Below are 16,036 nucleotides of genomic sequence, written 5' to 3' on the forward strand. Positions count from 1 at the left end.
GTGGCCTCGCTTTTGCCAGCTTCCGTCAACCGCAACACACATAAGTCATTAGAATTTCCATTTTCAATAACTGCTTCTGTCACTGCTCTCTTCATAGAGTTTTCACACACACTTTCTACATGGCTGGACAAAAACTGTTCATGTTGATTGAACTTGCTGGCGGGAGCGGGTAAATTCATCATGCCGCAAAGAGTTTGGGCAGCAGTATAGCCCTTTCCTATTACACGACAAGCCGTATACTAACCTTAGGTTTCAAGTCATAGTAGCATTGTGAACTTTTGCTTGGTGCCTCAATAGGCCTAGGCCTAATATCTGTTGCTTTGGGGACAGTTGTCAAAAGCTTTTGTCATGCCACAGCTACAGGAGGACGGAAATTTGTACTGCGAGCCCTGCTAATGGTTTTCGACTAAATGATAGGTTGCCATGACAAACCCTACACACTGCAACATCTTTCAAAACTGATTCTAGCTGTACAATGTTTACTATGTTCATACTGTAAGGTATCAGTTGAATTATCATAGCAGGCTAGGTTAGGGCTCAATTCTCATTGGATGTGGAAACAACTTTGGGTGTGTTCTAGCCTATCCTCTTCATTACCTGAAGTTACTACTGTTTTTTCTTGCTACGAAACAACAGTCTTCTTCTTGTAACATAGTTTCTTAGTTCCTACTCTCTTCTTATTACCCATTTTAATCTACATTCAATTACAATAAACTCCTTTACAAATAAAAACAACAGGGAAACTTGCAAATCACAAAACACAGTATTTCAAAACTTCACAATAACCTCCAAACATAAAATAATAACAACAGATGACATCTGTCATATTGCTGACAGTGGTGTGATATCAGCTAAAACCAGACTAAAAGCAAAACAGTACCAACATAACAAAACCAATTAATATCTATTTTATAGATTGTTGTTTACTATAAGGAGTGGTGCTCAACGCCAAAACAACAGTTGCAAGCCTTTATATATATATATTTTTTATATAAGGTTAATATTATAGTAATAAGGTATATTATATACCATTTTAAAGAGAAAAATTCTAAAGAATATTAATAAAATAAAAAACCAAAATTCCCCAAAAAAAAATTTTTTTTTCATGTCAGACTGCCCTTAATGGAAGTATTGATTATTGACCAGAGTTTTAGAACAATTTTCAAAATTTTGTAATGTTCTATACTACTATTTACGTAATAAACTTCAGCTTTTCCTGTGACTTATATAAATTTCTTTAACATAATTTGATTTCTTCACTGTCGGTGTTCATTATAAACATCAAATGATAATAATTAAAGTTGTCTGTGCATTTTAAAATACCACATATGATAAAAGTATTTCTAGGAGGTTTCTGCTTCTTTGAACCTTCTGAACTTGGTAAGGTGTTTTAAATAAAGTTCTACTTAAATTAAGGCAATCAAATAGAGATCATTTCATGTAATGATACATTACTGGGTGAGGCTGGTGGTTGCAATGGGTGGGACACTATGCCAAAACACTTCAGCAAGACTAGACACTAGAACATTTCATATATTGCTCACTTTTGTGAGATAACAGAAAACTGACACAGGTGTTCAAGCAGTTATTGAATGCATTGAACCTCTCATCTCTATGTCCATATTATTCAAAAGTTCAAAATTTTTTTCTTCATTATTTTGTTGAGTTATTCAATATTTATTCTATGATATATTGTTTTACATTTTATATATTGGAGGTTGTGGTTTTCAACCGTAAGTCAGAACTTGCACATAATGATCATAAATGGCTCTCTGAATTACAAAGACCAAAGTTTATGGAATATTAATGATAATGTTGTTGATGGGTGTGCTAGATGTAGGTGTAACTTCAGTTAGTTAGTTCACAAACCAATTCATAGACTAAAACCCAAAGAACATCATGCATTTGTTGGGTGTGTGCATCAAGACTTCTTGTTAAGATCTCCAAGAAAGATAAATTTATTTTTATTTTAAAAAATGTAAAAGAAACTTTTTTTAATTAAAAAAATTACAACTTTGAACATTTGGTGGAAGCCAATTATAAATAATTTGCCTTTCTAAATAGGACTGACTATTATGTCTGCTGCTCAAAATCAAGTTCATCAGCAAAATTAGTATCAAAATGATGAAATGGCTTTCTTAACAAATATTGCAACATTACCACTTATGTGAGCCACATGATTTAATAATATAGGGTTTTTCATTTTGGGCGGTTAGATGTTGAGATGAAATAAAATAAGCTATGTATGATATATTAACAAAATTTATTTTTCATATGAAAGGCCCATTATGCCATTATGTATGGAATATGACACCGTTCAAATGTCCACCGCGGTTTCTCACAATGGTATGGATTCGAGTGGTCCAATTTTCAATTACTCTGCCACATAAATCCAGTTGAATTTAAGCGATGGCCTGGGTTATCGTTCATGCAAATTGTTCATGGTGTCGTTCGCTGTGTGGCACATAGCATCATCCTGCTGAAACCACATGTCGTTTACGTACATATTGTTCAATTAGAGCCGTTATCATCATCCATATCATTTCAAAAGAAATCCGTTGTCATCGTTTGCTGTTGACAATGATGGCCTCACCAACGTTGTTTTAAAAAAAATACGGACCAATCACACCGCCAACCCAAAATCCACACCAAACAGTAACTTTTTGTGGTGCATCACTACCTGGTGAATCTCATGTGGGTTGGTTTTGTCCCATATACGGCAATTATGCTTGTTAACATATGTAGCTATTCATCCAGAAATGTGCTTCGTCGCTGAAGATAATTTTTCGGCCAAAATTAGGGTCCTCTTCCAAACACTCCAAAGCCCACTCAGCGAACAAACAGCGTCTATGGTCATAAACTCTGAGCTCTCCTGGATCAGTTGGATTTTGTACGGATGCAGGCCTAAATCCAGACGCAACATTCACCAAGTTGAAGTTGAAAGGCCAAGTTCTTGTGCAAGGCGAGGAATTGGCTGCCTCGGGTTCTTCTGTACACTTTCACAGACAGCGGTGACGTTCTTGATAGATCTGCTGTTCCTTTGACATCTGGGTGTAGCCTGGTTCTTTACCGAATCTGTTTTCTTGAATTTAGCTACCAAACTTTGAAGAGTTGACAATGAAGGGCCTCCGCGTCTGCCGTAAAATGGTCACAACGCATGTAACATTTTAACTAGTGAACACTCATTTTGATAATAAAGTTTAATCATCTCAACGTGCTGCTCAAATTATGTAACTTGTCATAATGAAATAACTTGTCATGAAATGGCAGCACTTACTGAACAACAAAACACTAATCAAACAGCTGACACAAAACAACATGGCCACCACAGGCTGCCAACATCTACCCGCCCAAAATGAAAAACTCTTTAGAATGATTGTTTTTTACTATAGAGTGTAATTTTTCTTTCAAATATCAATATTTTGTTATTTCAATTCATACACTGTAAATTTTGGATCTACCATTTTTTTCAGGAACCTTACTATAATTAAAATATACAAAGTTAAATTTGATTTCTCTTGTTTACAGTATTTGTATCTTTGATTTGTTCAACATCCTCTTACATTAGTTTATTAAACCATGAAGTAAAAAATTACAGCTTATCTAAACCTCTATTTTAGTAAAATTTTTCTTTTTTTATTATTTAATGAAATAATCAATCAAAACCTCAGATTTGTTGTAAACCTTGATTACAATACGACCCTGATAATTAAGATAACTGGGGTTGACACTAACTCAAAACTAAAAAAATCATGGCTGCTTGAAATATTGGTAAAATAAAACGTAAATATTGTTTTAAGGTTTGTGGGAACTGTTGCATATTGCCCACAGTCGTAATATAAGAAGGCATATGAAAAACAGTAATATGTAAGGAGCACTTTATAATCGTTGCTGTATAAGTTGTCAGGCTACTGTGGATTCTCAAACTAAATATACACAGAGCTTATGCGACTTACCAGGATTTTCTGCTACTACTGCGTCATCTGGTGGCTGTAATATAAAGTTCTAAATTATTCATCAGTTGTCAACATGAAAATTATTTTTTGTTTACAAATATACAATAGCATTAAAATGGCCTTACTGACAAAGGAGTACATAAACTAACAAATGAGGTTCAGACTATTATTTCTCTAGGATCCTTCTAGTAAAAATAAAAACAAACTAAAACAAGGTTGGGTTTAGTAAACAATGTAAATGAGGAAATACAATACCCAAATGATCAAAATAGTTGGATCAATCCAACATAAATTTATTACACTTTTTATTTAACCAGATTTCAATAAAACATTTTAAGGATAATGTTAAATACCAAATTATATTACATTGAATTTTTTCATTAATACATTTTTTTACTTTATATAAAGTTATTTGTAGGTTTTAAGATGGTGCAATCAATTTTATGTTTGGAAAATCTTATGTTAAATTCATAGTACTTTCACTAAACACAGAAAAAGTTAAGATATTTTGCATAACTCCATGTGAAATTACAGGAATTTAAAGTAGAACATTTATGCATTTTGTAATATAAGTCATGTGCATACTGCAAAATTTCACATTTGCACCTTCAGCTTTTTTCTCAGAATACAAAATGCCTACATTTTTTTAATTTATATTTTTCTTAGTCTATTACAAGGCAACCTCTATGCTAAATTTCATTAAAATTGGAGGAAAGTAATAGGGGAAACCTAGGGTTGGTTGAAGTATAATTAACTTTGAAATGTAAACTTCATTGTTAGAATGTATGTTGGTCTTTGAAAAATTCATTCTATACCCTATAAAGTAATGTGAAAACTCTTGTGATAAAGTAAAATGTACTTAACCTAGAAATAAGAAAAAATAATGCAGAATGTATTATATTATACTTTGAGGAAAGTGACTCTCATTCACCTTCACATCCCACCGATCTAAGAGATCTTTTAAGAAATCTAGATTCCCAAATGTCCCAAAGACTAAATAATGCGATACTTAAAGAAATAAGACCTAAAAACAAGAAAAGTGTGAGCGATTGGCCACTGAATCATAGCTAAAATTTGTATATTCCATTCAATCTCTCAAAGTTTTTATAAAAAAGTTCAATCTATGAAAAATGCCTACAATCACATCCAGAAATAAATACAAACATCCAGGTCTCTCATATAAAAGACATAAGAATTCTAGAATCTAAAAATGTATTTGATGATAGTAGTGTGGCGAAATTACAGAAAGAACTCAGCCTCTATATGAGTTTGTGAATAATAAGAAAAGTGAAGCTTCTTGTACAAATTTATTCAGATCACTATGCAAACTTCTAGATTGGAAAAGAAATAAATCGAAGATTTTCTTTTTTTTCTGAGTGAAAATTTGACATGGCTTCAAATTGTCGCTCTGTAAAACATTACATATATACAAGTCCAAGTTTGGCCTGCTCTTCAAAATTTCACTCTTCAGTTTTACATTTACAACTCTGCCAACTCTTTTACAACTCTGCCAATAAAGAGATTTAAATATAATCAGCATGTACATAGCTAAACATTAAAGACATGAAAGAACGTAAAACTGCCCTTACTGTTATTCTTTCAAACTTCTGACAATAATATTGACTGAATTTATGTTTTAAATTAGATTGCCAACATCAATATTTTTAAGGAAGAGGAATAAAAATTAAATTGACCATGTGTGTACTGAAGCTGATTGTCAGTCAGACTTATTATCTACACCCAAACTGAGTGACTGGCATCTAGAATGAAATCTCCTCCAGTTTTTATTTATCATATATATTTTCTACACAGAGATTACCCAGTTAGGATTCATCTCTGGCTGTATGAATTCACTTCTACAGTTGAATTCATATTCTAAAACAAAACCAATAAACTTGTTGATTAATATCTGAGCAAGCTAATGGACATCCAGAAGTAACACATGTCACTATCTCATAGTATAAGTAACAGAAGTATATTCAGTTAAATATAATCACTGTTGAGGTGTGTTGGTGTGTTGAAGGAGTATTCAAGCTTGCTCCCAGTGTTATCAAAAGGTTAAGTCTAGACTTTAATGGCATTATTTTATTTGAATATGACAGCAAGACCTCCTTTCTATGTTTGGAGGTCAGCTATTGTTGTTACTTAAACTTACTGTGATTAGATCCTAGTTTAGAATATCATCTTAAATGTTATGTAATGTTAGAATATATATATATATTTTTTTTTAACTGCCATTTCCTCTCTGCCTCAGTGCTGTAAAACGTCCAATATTAATCATAGTATTGTTTTGGATTAAATAATAAATTTCAAAACTCCAGAAGGATTCACTTATGGCTGGTTTATGTTTGTCCAGTGTACAAGTTAAGTTGGGTGTAGCCTTCCCAAAAACTATAATACAATATATTTTTGAGTGATTTTCTTTCTTTTTATAATGTCACTTAAATTAATGCAATCAAATAGAGATCATTTCATGTTATGATACACTACTGGGCGAAGTTGGTGATTGCAATGGGTGGGACACTGTGTCAAGTCATTTCAACAAGACTAGACATTAGAACATTTCATACCTTGCTTACTTTTGTAGGACAATAGCAAATCATTAGCTTCCCTACTTCCAAGATGGCATACCTCAACCTGAAACAACCCTTCTTCCCCTCCCTGTGGTGTCTGTTACTTAGGATCTTGAGAAGGGGCAATCCCAATTCCTTTTACAGTACCTATTCTGATTTCTATTACTCTACGACCCACTCATAGAAGTTTTCAATTTAAGCGCAATGATAATTTCCTTAGCTTCTTGATGTATAAGCCAAAAAAGCCTCTTGCGTCCTGGTCTGAAGGAAGAAAGAGTAATAAGAATAATATCTTCTTAAAACTTACATCCTCATAATAAGCCATCCTAGTCAGTTAGAATAAAAACTAAGTAATGATGCAAAAAGTGTACTTGTGAGTGCTTACCTGGTTTTCATCATCGGCCATATTCTTTCGTTTGGTATACCAATGTATTCAGAGGAATAATTTAAATGGAGTGTCTGAAAAAAAATTCTTAATCATTCCTGTTCCCTATAGTTCTAGATAAATACAACATAACAGTGGTATGTTTAAAGGTTCTAAGTTTCTCTATACAAATATTGTGGTCTGACTTTATAATATGTATATTTGTCAAAGTTGATTCTATACATAACGATCTCTGTGTAAATCCAATTATTTTTGTTAACCCTTCGACCCCAACATTCGATTGATCAGCTGTACAGGAAAAATATATTAAAACATTCATTTATTAAATTTATGTTGGACTTGAATTAAATAAGACTGGCTGTAAACAATAAAAGTTGGTAGTGTTCACAACCGCTTGTCATTGCTGTTTGTTTTTACTGGAAAAATCATTAAATGTTGAATTAATCGTTTTTGTGAGTGGTAGAGTGAGTACAATCCAAGATAGCAATGGAAAACACTGAATAAAGACTACTTTTACAAAAACTGCAAGAGTTGTCCACTCTTTATGCTTTTCTAAACATACGTGTTAAAAATTAATGTGAACAAAGGTAAATACTTGGAAATATATACAAATATAATAAATAATAAGCAGATAAATAAATATTAATATTATTTGATTTACCTGCTTTTTGTAAAGAAACCCCATAAACATAATTAATTATTGGTTGTGGAAAATTGGCCACTGTTATTACAGACTATTATCTAAGTAATAACATATGCTACAAAACATTGAAATTACAATACTTTTAGTAATACATGTTTAATGTTGATGCTTTCAAATAAATTTTGACTGAACTACAGTATTTTATTTTAATTTTTTTAGAGTTCTGAAAATTTGTAAAGAGCAATACATAAGTAACAATTTATATACAATACATAAATGTTTGTGTCAAATACAAAAAAAACCTTATTTTCCTAGTTCCGAAAAGGTTAACCCTTTGTCTAAATGTTAACATCTAAACACAAACAAATTAAATTAACACTTTTTATTGATATAAAATCAGAGATCATTGACAAAATCTCATTACAGTTTTCATTGATAGCCAAAACAGTTTAAAAAATAAATATAAGTTATATAATAATGTATTGCAAAAACGCGAAATAAGCCGTTTTACATAATTTGTATCAACACAGAATGTAAACCGGGGCAAGATAAATTACTATAGACAATTTTTTTGACTACACCTCAACCATGTTACATAATCAAACTGTTCATCCCGTTTTCAGCATTTTGTAAGCTTTGTTTACCACACATACAAGATTTACTCTCATTAAACATTGTTTTCTTTTTCAGGAAATGTAGACTAGGATTATGTTAAATAAAATAATAAATTAGTTTTTTTAACAATTCTTCAAGCAAGATATTGAAGAATTTTTTTTAATTTCACTAAAAACACATCATTTTAGCATTATTTTATCATCATAAATGTTTTGAAGGAAATCCAAAGTTACCCAATTTCATATTGAAAATAGAGATGTAAATAATTTTGTAAGCATGTGAAAAAAATGCACCTTATGAATTATGCATTATAAAATTGTAATACAAAAAAAAACCTTCTTAGTAATATACATAACCCATCCAGGCAAATGAAATCTCAGAATATTATGTTATGAAACCTCCTTTTTCAATTGGTACCGAAATAAATGGAAATTCCATCATAAAATTGATAATATAATAAAAAAATGCTATCAACATGTCACATGGGCAACAGATCCCAGTACCATAAACATCGACACAAAAGTGTCGATGTGACAGATCTAGTGCTAACATTTACCAGAGATAGAATGATGGTAAATTATCAAATTGGGATTAATAATAGAGCTAATCCTTACCATCAATTTATTATTGATCTAACTTAAAACCATACTTCTTCAATACCTATAACTTAAACTAGTTTGCCATTTAAAATCCAAATTGTAGAATAATTAAAAAATACAGGAATAGATTAATAATTATAAGTTACATTGGGTAAATTGATGAAAACCTAATAACAAAATAGTATTCTGCAAACTGGTTTGTAAACTATTTGTTTGTTGCTATTCCAGTAAAAATATATTACTGTGACTTAAGCGTATTTGCAAGTAAAAGGTATGAATTTTTAATATAAAAATTGTAGAAACAAATAACATATACATTGCCACTGTACTTGCGGCCAGCCAGCAATTCCCCAAATACCATACACATAACTTTACTTTGAATTAATTTGAAATAATAATGTCGAACCGAATTACGTTATAGACTTTTAAGATGGTCTAAACACTATTCTGTAAAATAAAAATAGCTAGCAATTATTAATTATGATTAACTATATGTCAAATGTTTTTTATATTTAATAGTTTAGATATTTCTAATTGTAGATTTGATTGTCATGGTGGCCACTTACTATACTGCATCCACTCTAAAACCTGACTGCCTATGAAATATTTTCTAACTACCTAATTGATTTGGACTCTGGCTATACAACTGGTTACCAGTTTCATTAATGCTTTATTAATTAAATTAAATAAACATAATGTTGACTGAAACCATTTGTAATGTCCACTAAACAGCAGTAAGCTATTGACTACTAACTGGAAAGTACTATAAGGTAAATATTTTAATAGCTCCTCACTTTAGAATAATAACATTATTCAGTTAAATAATAAAATATGCAACTGCATAAAGTTATTTTATTTAAATATTTTTTAATATTAAAATAATTGTTTACCTGATAATTTTAAATGTTTGAAAATCAAATTGAGGTGTCCGGTTTACGTTGCTTTCCTTGTAGCTTGTATAGATAAAAAGAAATTTGTTAGCGGATTGACAGTTCAAAACGTCATGTTCATTGTTGGAAATGTGTATAATCAGCTCTGCTAACTTGTCAATTGTAACATAAACCATAGAGTACGAAAGTGACATATACTACAGTGTTTATTGTAATCCTCATATAGGAATGAATCTGTACTTACTTGATACACCATTAAAAGAGAATAAACCTTACATCCATATAGGGATTGTGTGGCAGAAATTCTGCTTGGTAATGTGTAGACACCGCTACTATACTAAATTTGTATTTAGAATTGTAATCCATTTTATTTTTATAATAATGACCTTATTTTTATTAATTAAATTTAAAAGGTTTGTTATTTTTATTACTGTTAAAGTTGACTGAACTTAACTTGTTTAATATTAATGTTTTAATACTGAGCAGCCACAACGTTTCAAGTGGCAATATATTTTGCATTGTATGCATTATAGACGGTTTAATAATTTTATTGTCTTCATAAAGGGCCAAAATATTTTTATAAAGGGTAGCAATACTTTTCATTCTTAAAACGTTTACACAATTTAACTTCTTATTTTTTAGTGAAGGCCAGGAAAATTAGGCCTTACTCTCACCTAAAATAGTAAGTCTACGATGAAACAAATTAGAATCTACAAGATTAGTATTCTATGATTTGTGATTTAGCATCCTGCCTGTGCATTTTCAAATACGTACGTGAGCTAGTCAACATTTTTAAATATATGAATAATTTTAATACTGAGAATGAAATACGGTAACTCAAACTTAATTAGCTGTAATGCTGAGCTTTCAGAAACATTGTAGAAAAAATTAATTTCACTGATTTTTTTCCAATATCTTATCGGACTGTTTATTAAAATCCATGAATCGTCCATCAATCTCTTTGTTATTAGCCGTTAAAATTGGACTATCCTACTTACTTTGAAGAATAACTATAAATTTTAGAGCTCCGTTGCTCCGTTTCCGTTTCTGGTGACAAGAGTAGTACCGTAACATTTGGAAACGTGATAGGTTTTATTTTGAAGTGAAAACTTCTTTAGGCGCGTTGAGCGTTTTGGTAGAGGGTAAAATCCTCGGTTCGCGTCACCGACATGCTAATGATACTAACCTGCATGAAAAAGTCAGTCTCGCTGTGTTTTTTAACCGTAGACTTGGCCGCGGACTACTAACCTGCATGAAAAAGTCATTCTCGCTGTGTTAAAACTGTCCCGGCGGAGTATGAAAACAGACTGCGAAAATCAGTGACCTTTACGGCTTCCTCTCGCGATTTAAAAGTGAAGCCAATGTCGTACAATTCTGTAAGATGCGTCAAATTAAAGCTCTTAATATTAGCAATCTATTGGTTACATGTTTAAATATTAAAAAAATTTCGAAATAATTTTGATTATTGTTTACATTTTACATAGCGTTTACAATGACAAGAAAAAAGTAGTAAGCGAGGATTTTTTTTTTATTTTTTGGTCAGACAAAATTTGTCAGCGAGAAAGTTGTGTGAAAATAGATGAATATTTTTTTTTGTAATTTATCATTTTTTTATTGGAAGTTTAGTTTAGCCTGTAGTAGCGTATGAAGTGATGATGAGTGAACGTTTCTGCCGGAACTGTAGTTGGCGCATTGGCTCACTGATACCGTATTAACTCAATAAATTAGTTTATTGTGCAATAAAAATACCTTTACGAAAGAACCAAGTTAATTTAACTAATTTATTAGTTTTAAAAATATTGTGGGTTTAATTGTTATTGCAATTATATACTTTATCCGTAGCAATAACTGTATTATTTACAACGGTGTTCAACTCACTGTTGTTCACTCGGTGTTTACTCACTTATAAATGAATAATGAAAACAACGAATATATTTTTAAACATTTTTAATATTTGTACGAATATTTGTATTTAAAATTTAGCAATATTCATTTTAATTATGATTTTAATATTTAACCTCTTCGTCATGAAATGAGTATTATTACGGTATAAGATTTACTGCGTGGTAAAATGTATGATGTACTGCTACTATAACGTATTGTTAATTACTCTCAACCTAATAGTTCCGTTTTCACTTCTATCGGCAGTCCCACGACTGCTACTGTTTTTTTTTTTTTTTTTTTTTTTTTTTTTTTTTTTTTTTTTTTTTTTTTAAATTAGATTAATTTAAACCAAAAATCGTATCAGGATTGGATGAACTTAATTCTGAATTTGGCTTTGTGCAGGATTACAACCACCTTATTTACAAGTACGAGCTCAGCCAATCGATTGCTAAATTTCTAACGTGCCGAGTAGAAAGCTTGCCAATTGGTATTTCAGCATTTCTAGAATATAAAAGAAAATATTTACAAATTTTCAGCAGTTATTAATCAGAAGCTTTAATAAATTGACAAACATGCATTGGCAATCTCTATCATCTCAGTTGCCTCTATGTGTAAACATGAAATCAATGTTGTTTAAATTACTGAAGACATTTTACCTTTCTACTACTATTATATAGAGATCTATTAATTATTTTCAAATGTTTTATTAGCCGGTTAGATATTGTTTACAATGATGATCAAGACCAATAATAAGTGTAGCATCACTCCTTCTAAAAAGAGGCTTAAAACTGACAATATTAGCGTTTTGGAAAGGGCAACTGTTTATTATCATGTAAACGAAATCCAGTAATGCTCGATTTATCTCTTTGTAACCAAATTTTAAGACTTTCGTACATTAAATGATCAATCACAGGAGACGCTTTTAGATTGAAATTCCGAAACAGATTCCGTATCGTTTCTTCACCTATTAGGGATGTTAAGTGGTAGAGAGGACTTTTAAGTCCTAACTTCGCCTCTGTAAATAAAGGCATTTTTCATTTCATTTTTTCATTTTTCATTTCATTTCATTAGCCTGCGAGTATCTAAATACGGTATGAGTTATTGATTTGCTTAACAACAAAAACAATTCTTCTTAATGATTTTTACGTTTCTTTGATTTTGTCATATATACTTATAGTTTCGAATTATTCACTAAAACACTTACTAACTAAAATTCTATTATTGATTATTTTACTCAAGTCTACTTTAAGTCATGTTTTGAACATTCTCATTATATTTTCTCTAAAGATCACATTGGATACTGAGTACTCTTCAGTACATTAACCATCTAGTACGCACCGGTGCGTCTGCCGTAGTCAATGTGTTAATGTCTTACGATATTAATACAAGTTAATTATATTAACCCACATTATACATCTCACAGTCAGTTCAATATTAACTAATTTTATATATCCATACACGAACATTTAGTTGATGCATTGATGATTGTAATCGTTTTGTTGTCTTCATGTATTTAGACAATGAAAACAAATTAAAATAGGTTTAAAAAAACAAATATACATGTGTCTAAAAATGCTTGATCTATTAAAAGCATTTTTTAAATAGGAGTTCTGGTCTATAAATTAAATATGATATTTGGCGACATATTTATCTGGTTTATGAAACGGTTAAACAGAGATATCATTAGCACCTTAGGTTTTATTAGTTGTGCAACTATGCTACGAGACATATTATTGCAAGTCTGACAGTTGGGCTGTAGCACTTATTAGCAATGTAAAGAAATCTCAATCAATAATTTTAATACTAGTGTCACTGCAAACTAATTTTGTATACTCATATGAAGTTTAAACAATATATGTTAGGCCTAAACGATTAAACGGCGGTTGATTTGCCAGCCAAGGCTTACAGTGATATGTTTCGTACTAGTTTTAAGGCCATGTCACACTGCCGTGGCGTCGCGTCCGTCCATCTGCGGATGGATTTTTAAAATAATCGCTAACCATGTTGTCAAATAGGACAAGTCACACTGACATAAGCGACGTGGCGCTGGCGCAACGTTCGTCGCGTCGGCCACCGTCTGCTGCGCTATGCGGCTGGAGCGATCCTTGCTCCTTGGCCGACGTCGGCGATGCTACGAAGGCTCGCGCATGCGCATAAAGCACCTCCCCAACCCCCTCACAGGGGCACCGCGCGCTCTTGCCACTGCCTACTCCTTTTATTTTATATTTTTAATAATTTGTTTAAAAAAACCTTGCGCGAAGCTCTAAAACAGCCCGACACTCCAGGATGAAATGACCGCCAGTTCTAGGGTTAATGAATACTCTGGTGTCATGTTTATATGCAATCATTTTATTTGTTATTTTTCATATTATGTTTGATCTATAACAAAATTAAATAGGCCTTATTTTAAAAACATAAAGACTTATTAAAAAACTGAAAACACCAACACAAAAATTACAAAATAATCCTTTGAAGTGCATCTTATATATAAAAACCAATAGTTTTAAAGAGGTATATCAAAGTATTGAATGTCCTAATTACTAAGTTCATAATAGAAATAGTATTGCATGTAATAATGAAAATATAATTTTGATAATAATAATTATTAATGAATACGCTCCAGAACAATAAATTAATTTTGTAGAGCTATAACAAACTATTAATTCCACTATCAGTGTATAACTAAACAAATTCAAAGTAGTTGAAATGCATAAGCAACTCCTAGAAAGACGTGGCGTTGGCCGCGGACGCGGACGCGTGTCTGGTAGTTTGACGGGATTCGAGACCGTCGCGGCATACGCGGACGTTCATACTATGGATGGACGGACGCGACGCCACGGCAGTGTGACATGGCCTTTAGTAATCAATCAAAGCTGGAACTCCGTTCACAATGTTGACTGACGACACGACATAGCAACTACCATTGGCAAGTCAGCACATTACTAAAGAATTCTGTTGACTAGCATTTGTTATTAATCTCAGTAGACGGATTTTATCATTATTAAAACGAAATGAAACTATTGATTAAATGATTTCTCTGTATTATCGGAAGCAGTAAAACTGTAAATACAAGACACTATATTATTATAATATACATAACCCAATACTTTAAGATTCATTCTCCAAAAGTATTTAATTTTATAGTTACTATGTTTTACGACCTAGTTTACCATATAGGTAAATATATTTTTATTTTTTAAATATATTCTCCCTGTTTTTGAGTAAAATGTGTATCAAACAAATCTATATATAATATAACAAAACTATCATTTTCACAAGAACCAATTAAATATTATGACTAATATAAGTTTTACAACAAAAGATAAATAGATATACAAGTTAAGAAAAATAAAATAATAATTAATAGTAACACAAGTATATAAAACATTTTATTGATATGGAACCACAATAGAGAGAGAGGTTCTGGGGAGTGCTCTGAGGTTTCATGGCAAAAGTAGTTTGCTGTGTTGTGTGAAATAGAAAAACGTTGTTTATTCTTTTAGTTTAGGCTGTGGCTATATGGCCGGCTACCGTCTGTAGTTTAGACAGACGGGCAATGAGTGGTGACGTCAAACGTGACGTAACGAAAGGGCAGCCATAACTGTCACCTTTAACCACTGCCTTAGAAATATAAAAAACACGATTTGTAGACTATTTTATTAATTGCATATTATGCATTGGTAATTGTATTTGAAACGGTAATGTAATAAAATTGTACGCTTAAATAAATTTAAAAGAAGAAATATACAACTAAAAATTAACCATGTACCAGAATCTACACTTCGTAGTTTATTAAGATATAGTTTTGTTTCTCTCAATTTTACTGGAGTGTTTCAAATAATAGTCATATAAGAGAAATCATAATTAATTATAAATAATTTTTTGTCATATTAAATATGTATGTCATTTTAATAGCATAAAATAAACTGGAACATTTGTTTTATTTACTAATAACACTCAAATGGTTATGATTTCATTGTATATTGTATGTAAGTGGTAAGAGGGAAATTAGTCTCTCGTCTTGAGATATTTGAAAATCAATTCTTCCATTTACTGATTAAAAAAATAGTTTTATTGAAGTGAAAACTTCTTTAGGCGCGTTGAGCGTTTTGGTAGAGGGTAAAATCCTCGGTTCGGTTCGCGTCACCGACATGCTAATGATACTAACCTGCATGAAAAAGTCAGTCTCGCTGTGTTTTTTAACCGTAGACTTGGCCGCGGACTACTAACCTGCATGAAAAAGTCAGTCTCGCTGTGTTAAAACTGTCCCGGCGGAGTATGCAAACAGACTGCGAAAATCAGTGACCTTTACGGCTTCCTCTCGCGATTTAAAAGTGAAGCCAATGTCGTACAATTCTGTAAGATGCGTCAAATTAAAGCTCTTAATATTGGCAATCTATTGGTTACATTTTTAAATATTGAAAAAATTTCGAAATAATTTTGATTATTGTTTACATTTTACATAGCGTTTACAATGACAAGAAAAAAGTA

General features: G+C 31.4%; 1 long non-coding RNA gene across 1 annotated transcript; it reads right to left on the minus strand.

Annotated features, from left to right (window-relative positions):
* Positions 1 to 3,954: 3,954 nt before the first annotated feature.
* Positions 3,955 to 9,903, minus strand: LOC124356335. The gene is made up of 3 exons (XR_006921852.1): positions 9,662 to 9,903; positions 6,915 to 6,988; positions 3,955 to 3,990 (listed from the first exon to the last, which is right to left on the minus strand). It is a non-coding gene; the product is annotated as an uncharacterized LOC124356335 (long non-coding RNA).
* Between the last annotated feature and the right edge of the window lie 6,133 nt (positions 9,904 to 16,036).

The sequence above is a fragment of the Homalodisca vitripennis genome, chromosome 2, assembly GCF_021130785.1.
Source record: "Homalodisca vitripennis isolate AUS2020 chromosome 2, UT_GWSS_2.1, whole genome shotgun sequence".
In the NCBI taxonomy this organism is placed as follows: Eukaryota; Metazoa; Arthropoda; class Insecta; order Hemiptera; family Cicadellidae; genus Homalodisca; species Homalodisca vitripennis.